General features: G+C 40.9%; 1 long non-coding RNA gene across 1 annotated transcript; it reads right to left on the reverse strand.

Annotated features, from left to right (window-relative positions):
- Positions 1-201: 201 nt before the first annotated feature.
- LOC135328710 (uncharacterized) lies at positions 202-6,836 on the reverse strand. The gene is made up of 4 exons (XR_010389713.1): positions 6,733-6,836; positions 6,414-6,510; positions 3,127-3,192; positions 202-1,387 (listed from the first exon to the last, which is right to left on the reverse strand). It is a non-coding gene; the product is annotated as an uncharacterized LOC135328710 (long non-coding RNA).
- Between the last annotated feature and the right edge of the window lie 270 nt (positions 6,837-7,106).

A 7,106-nucleotide genomic window follows, 5' to 3' on the forward strand; every position in this document is an offset into this window, starting at 1 on the left:
CTTGACCTTTTTTGTTGAAACACTTTGAGATCTGCTACTGAAGTGTATAAAAAGTTACATACTACTTATTATAACTATGTAGCTTTTCTTTTACCTATTCAAGCACTTCATCTGAAGAAGGCTGAAAAGAGAAAACATTGTCAGCTGAGATAATGTACCTTCCTGCAGAGCATTTTGATTAAATTGTGCACCATAAAATTATATTTGAGTAAATCATGCAACAAAAAAATGAATGCTGCCTTCAGGAATTCCCTCAAGAGCTCCAGGCAATTTGTGAGTTTTGGAGTCTGCTGGCTGGTATTTTTGGCCAAAATATTCCTTGGATGTGGAGAAAGGACACAGGGTGTATCTGGTTCCTTGTCTACCTTTGATGCCTTGATCTGAAAGGGTTCTGCTTTGCAGACTTGACAGGCACGTAGAAGAAGAGGAAGAATGAGCTCAGAAAATTGGGGTTGGGAGACAAAATTATTCTAAGCAGTAGTAAATGAAAGTTGCAGTGTCTGAGAACAGACAGGGCCTTTGGAAATGCTTAGTACTTTTGATCTGGTTTCCATGGGTACATGTTAGTAAAAACACTTTAAATAGAGTACAGGAGAGGGTAAATGTTAAATGGAGCTTGCCGTCTTCTAGTCAGGGCTATATAGATGTTATCCTCTTCATAGAGCATGGCCTGGTTAACTAGGATAAGAATACTCATTATTTCACTGTATTACTGATTCCTCCCCATGGAATCAATGAATCCTGCAGTTAATGAGGAAAGTACACTAATTCCCTTGAAGCAGCCCAATTATTTTGCTCGTTGTCCAAGACAGAGTCCTTGGCTGTGGTTTTAGGGCAGCAGGTGGAATAACCTGTGTGAGAACAGGTAGAGTGGTGCAGCTGTGTTGATGAAGGGTAGTGCAGCAGCTGAGCACTAGATGCCACTCTTAGGCCACAGTAAGAGCTTTGCAAGCCGGCAGCAAGAGCCATCCTGGTGGGGAAGGATAGGAGCATTAGCTCCCAGAAAGCCCTGTGTAGGAGGGAGACAAGCCATGCTCCTTGCATACCCTTCCAATGACGCTAACAAAACACAAATAGTGAAAAGGTGAATCAGGGGCCACCGGCAGTGGATTCAGCTGCCTGTGAGCCAGGGCCAGCAGCAGGTGCTTCAGATGGGAACTAAACCTCCAGAGTTGGCAAATAGTCTCTCAGCTTCAGTGGTTTAATACATAGACATCCTCAGTCCTGACCTGTTAGCCAGATGGGCTCAGAAGGAAGGAGGGAGGGCAAGGTGAAAGGACAGATATTGATCAGTTGGTGGAATTCTGTGAGTTTAATGGATGATCCCAAGGCTTGTGGTTCTTGCTCCATTTCTACTGGTACAGTCCAGGTAAAGGGTTTAGTCCCTCTGCAGGTAGATTTATAAAAGCCTATGGTCAGTACAGGAGTGGTTAAGAACCCCCTCCTTTACCATTCCCATACATGTCCTAAACATTGCAGCACTGTACTGAGAGTTAGACATCAAAACTATCTATAATCTCACTAACCTAATAATGGGCATGAGTCACAACCCTCAATATGGGATTTGTGCAGCTCAGAGAAATGAAGAGTATCTGGATTATGGTTTAACTTGTCAAGAAAAAAAGCTAGTTGTGGAGTCTGGATTCAGACTGACCGAACTGTGAACTGAAGTTTTGATGGGGCAATATCTTTTCTGGGAACTGAATCTGCTCTACTTAGCAATTTGAATGTGAGCACTTTGTGTAAGTGGCCCAAACCATACATCTCTTAAAAATACTCTCTGTTCATACAGTGTAGCATTAGCCAATGCAAACGTGTTGTTTTGAAGTGCGGAAGAAGTTTCTTGAATAGGGATATCGAGGAGAGAAAGAGATTCTTGTTACTGACTAAAATATAAGTCTGAGTAGATGCTTCATCTTCTGGACCTGCTGGAGTTTGTGGTATTTCTGCCTAGTCATCCAAGTGTTTTATATATTGTGTATGTATGTTTTTTTCTGTAGAAGGATTTACCAATGCAATCATAGAGTCTTCAGTTTAACTGTGTGGCTTGTTGTGCTCAGCTTTGAAGATGAATACATGCTGAGCAGGAGGAAACAGGAAGGGGTAAATCCTGCTAAAACTCCTGGTCATTGGTGCATATTATTCCTCTTTCAGTTAGTTTGTATTCCTACATAATTAGGAACAGTGCACAGTGCATTGTTAAGTGAATTATGTTGGCCTCATATAGCAGGCTTACAGAGGCTAAAAAAGACCTTCTCTGCTATCACTTAAAGATCTTGGACCTGAGTTTTTTTGGGTGCTTCTTGAGGACGCTGGCATTGCTTTGGTGATATGTAGTCCTGTGTGACCCTCCCATCTAAACTATGACTGGATCTAGCCTTGTTACATTAGAGGTCTGTGTAGGGATTTGACATTACAGAACTTAAGTACTGAAAAAGAACTGCCCTTGGCAAAGGGCTAGTATAATGCCTTGTCTGACTGTTTTGTCGTCTGTACCAATTGGTCTGTACAAAGAATAAATACGTTACAGTTACTTGCAAAAGGAATTTCTCGTTTAGTTCAAATGATAGAAGATTGTCTTTTTGGTGCTCAAGATCCTATATTTGGTCCCTGCTGACCAGTTTAAACATGTTACATGGGGGTCATGAACCTTACTAGTGAAATGTAACCAACACAGGCTAGAAATGCTGTAGCAGTTCAGCAGCCTGGCAAAATGGTTTTCAGTAAGAAGTAGCAGAAAGAAATGTTCTGTTTCTTGTGCCACCCTCCTACCTCTTGGAAAAGTTACTTTCTGGCAGAGTGATTGTTCAGAAATGTATAGAAGGCTTATATATATTTTTCTATATATTTGTGAGTGTCTAAGTGTATATTGTCCTATGGTTGTCTAACCTCTCCAGCTAATCTGTCCAGGGGATTACCTAGGTATGTGAACTAAAGCCTGTATAGTTATTTAACTTGATGTTGGGTCAGTTTCTGTTTTCATGAACCTGAATTTAAATGCAAAAGTGACTACTCTGAAGTGGAGTACTCTCAGGTATTAAAGAAAGAGTTTGGTCTTCTGTATTTAAATTACACTACCATTTCCATAACACAGTCTTTTATCCATGAAGCCACCCAAGTCTTAACCTGGAATTTCAAGGTTTTCTGTCAGCAACATCCATCTTCTGGGGCCCTCTTCATATTAGCATTGATCTACAGAGGAAATGGAGAACATGGCTGTGTTATTATATACCCAGCTGCAATTTCTGTTCCAGTGATTGAGTGTACATACAGAATTTTTGAAACATGGCCATTCTAACTTATTTTGTCTTCCTGTCAATAGCATGGCACTTGTCCAAATTATGGATCGATATCAGCTGATCTTTTATGTTAAACTGTAATGAAGTTGCTTTTTTTTATTGGAGATGTGATCTTGCTTCAGGCAGTGCTTTTAACTGAGAACTTTTGGAATGGGAATGAGGGAGAGGGGAAACAGAGGTGGAGGAAAGATGTGGGGAGGAAAGAGTGAAAACTCGGGGGGAAGTAGTAGGAGAAAAAGAAAGAGGTAAAAAGAAATAGGAACAGAGCAGGGACTGAGTTATGGTGAAAACTGGCTTGTTAGGACTTCTGATAACGTGGGAAAGAACTGTTAGTCTCTCTCCTCTCTCTCTCTCTCCTCTCTCTCTCTCTCCTCTCTCTCTCTCTCCTCTCTCTCTCTCTCCTCTCTCTCTCTCTCCTCTCTCTCTCTCTCCTCTCTCTCTCTCTCCTCTCTCTCTCTCTCCTCTCTCTCTCTCTCCTCTCTCTCTCTCTCCTCTCTCTCTCTCTCCTCTCTCTCTCTCTCTTTCTCTCTCTTTTTTAAGTACAGTCAGTGGTAGACACTAGGAGTGAAATCCTAGCTCTCTTGAAATCTCTGACAAGACTTCCTTTAACTTCTGTTTTGTGGGTGCCTCATTTTGTTTCAAATAGTTTGCAAAACATATAATTCAACAGAGAGAAAGTGGGATGAGGCAAGGTGCAGGGAACAGGAGATGGAAAAGAGGTATTAGATCAGCCTGTCTTCCACTTGCAGGGAAGTAGTATGGGCTCATCTCTACAATGTCTTCTCTAGGTCTTTACCTAGCTCTGAAGAGTTTTGGGGTTGCCCTGTTTCATAGCTGTAGCACGTAGTGGGTGAATGCTTATTGCTTTATAGTGCTGCCCCTGCTTTTACTTTAATTCTTTTTCATTTTCTTGGGAAAGAATGTAGAGCGGGCCTTTGGTAATCCCATTTCTAGGGGAAGGAGTTTGTGGAAGAAAGAGATGGTATGTCAGGCTTTTAGGAGAAGAGTCCATGGGGGACTATACTAATTTTGTTTTGTAGGGAAAAACAGCAAAGTTTTTGAAACTGACAAAGTCAGTGGCTGAAGTTGACACACATTTTCCTTTCTAGGAGCAAAGTGATAATAGTTTAAATCTTGATGAGGCATTTAAGAATAGGTTTGTCTCATTCATGGCCTCTCCCACAACTGTCTCTGAGCCGCGGTCTGCTGCTTCTCAGTTTTGGTTACTATGGCTATGTCCAAGCTGGAGAACCCAGAAGTGCTTCCAAGTCCAAGGATGTCGTCTTTGTGTCTTTGCCTTATACGGGAAGGGAGCAGTGAGGCTTGAGCATGCACCAGCCTCCCTTTCCCTTAGTTTCTCTGTGGAAGCAGTTAGGTACGTCAGCAGGGAGGGAGCTGCGGAACATGCCAGCCTGGTCTCTGAGTGACTGACAGGTAGATCAGGATTCTGGGGTGCGTTGCAGCATGCACCTTTTGCTCAGACTAAATGCAGCCAATGTTGCTTTCTGACTCTCCTTTCTAGAGAATAAATGGAGTTCCCTGGAGCTATCCTTCCTCTGAAAGCTGCCTTGATATGTAATCCCAACCGGCAGAGCTTTAGTTTTACAAAATGGTATATAGAGGGAATCTCTGTGTGAGTCATCCTCAAACTGGAGTGAGAGCTCCAAGAGCTCTGCTTAATTAGGGGTATTTTGTAGCAGGCCTAGGCTTTTCCTCTTAGTATGAGACTTGCATTCACCTGTTCTTTATTCTCTTTCTCTTTTTCCTTATTATGCTATACAGCAGTTTCTGCTCTCTTTTTCCTTATCCGTCCCTTTCCCCTGACCCTAACTACACCAGTTTATAGGTTTTCTTGGATCAGGAAGCTGTGCGTGTATATTTCATCTATCTAAATGTTGTTACTGCACTTATTTACTTTATAGGAATGTCTAGAATCACCTGTACAAATCCAGAGTGTTGGATTTGAGAAACATACGATAAGATCTTCATAAGGCTTGAAAATTTTATGACTGGATAGGGTTGAGTATTAAAATTGAGATAAGTAAAGAGAAGTAAGGAACAGAGTAAATGACTTGTTCACTGTCAGAGAATTGTAGCTGAGCTTGGAACTGAGTTTAGAGTGCATAGTCTCATACGGACATCTTTAAATCCAAGAATGTTCTTCCTTTCTTGGAACCTTAAGCAAAGCAAGCATGAGTAAGACTTCTTCATTTCAAGATAATGTAGGAGTGAATAAAGAAGAAGTTAAGACTGTGTGGCTAGATTAGTCAAGATGCTTTAGAAGTTTTAGTCTCTGGGATCCAACTCATCTTTGATTACTATGTTATAGTATTGGGTCCCTACGATTAAAAAAAAGAAAAGTTCCTTTTATTTTTACCCCTAAATTCTAAAGGTTGACTAGCTATAACTTTGGAGTCAAATTTATAGTACTTACATGCCTCCAAGCCTATAACAGCTAAATATCTCAAGAGATTTTCCCTGTTTATAGGGCCCAGGTAAATGAGGACAGTGTTGTTATACCCATTCTGCAGGTGGGGAACTGAGGCACAAAGGCACTAATGATACTCCCAGAGTGGTACAACAAAACTGGTAAAGCTGGATGGGAAACACTTTTCCTGTTCTGTGGAAAAAGTATAAATTCTGAGAAATTTTCTCATCTAGAGGAAGGATGAGAAGTTAAAATTGTGAGCACTTTATAAACTGAAATCAACCCTCCCCGCCCCCCCCCCCCCCCCCCCGGAACACTTGTTTGTGTCTGTGGAGAGATTTCAAGATTTTCATCTGAAAACACTTCATTTCTGTTTGACAGTTTTTAAAAAAATATAGATTAGTATTAAAAAACAAAACATAATTTTGACTGTGAAAACTGGAATTTTTCATGCAAATTAAATTTTTTTTCCAAATGTTTTAGTTAGTGTCATTTGTTGAAAGTGACTGCTCTCTGAAAAAGTTGTATTATGCTGAATACATTTTCAGCTGAAAAAACATGTCAAAGAAAAAGTCTAAGCAGCCACAGTCCCCAGCAGAGCAGCTATGGGGAAGCCATGTCTTTTGCAACCTATATTACTGCTTTAATCGCTTCAATAATGTAAACAGAGAACTAGGGACTTGTACCTGGCTTTTGGTGTAAATCAGCATAGCTGCTCTTATGTCAGTGAGATCTGTCTGACAATCTGCTGATAACTGTGCTGCCAAGCTGCATTATTTCTTTCTAAAGTGAAAAAACACAAAGTTATACAAAAGACTGGAGGCAGTACTTTCCTCATCTGATGCAAACCTGGAAGGGAAAGTCAGGAAACAGAGCTGGAAGAGACATGTAAAAGGAAAAAAAAAAAAAAAAACCCAAAACCAAAAACCCAACCTCCAAAACCCAACAAAGAAATCTCACCCGCTACCCCCAGCTCCCACTAAAAACTCGTTTTAAGAGACCCACCATTAGTCATGAAGCAGATGCTGGCAATGTTACTGCTCAGCAGGAGACTGTGAACATATGTCCCAAGTCCCACACTTTATGTGACTATTTACACAAATGCAAAGTAAATGGAACCTGTTAACCCTGTTAACTGGTACTCATTGGTACGCAGCATCTACTTGCTTTGCATTAGTATCAGGAACAGCAGGGTAGGAGTGGGCAAGGCTTAGAGAATCCAGCCCAAGGAAAACCAGCCAGATTATTGGATGTTAAAGTATAATTTTTCCAATAACTAATCTGTTGGTTTGCTTGCAGAACCAAAAGGTGGAGGATATGGAGCAAGGGCGGAAGAGAATACTTTTAGTTTAAAAAAGACATTTTCTTTGGCCTGAAAT

Source organism: Dromaius novaehollandiae, chromosome 6, assembly GCF_036370855.1.
Source record: "Dromaius novaehollandiae isolate bDroNov1 chromosome 6, bDroNov1.hap1, whole genome shotgun sequence".
NCBI lineage: Eukaryota > Metazoa > Chordata > Aves > Casuariiformes > Dromaiidae > Dromaius > Dromaius novaehollandiae.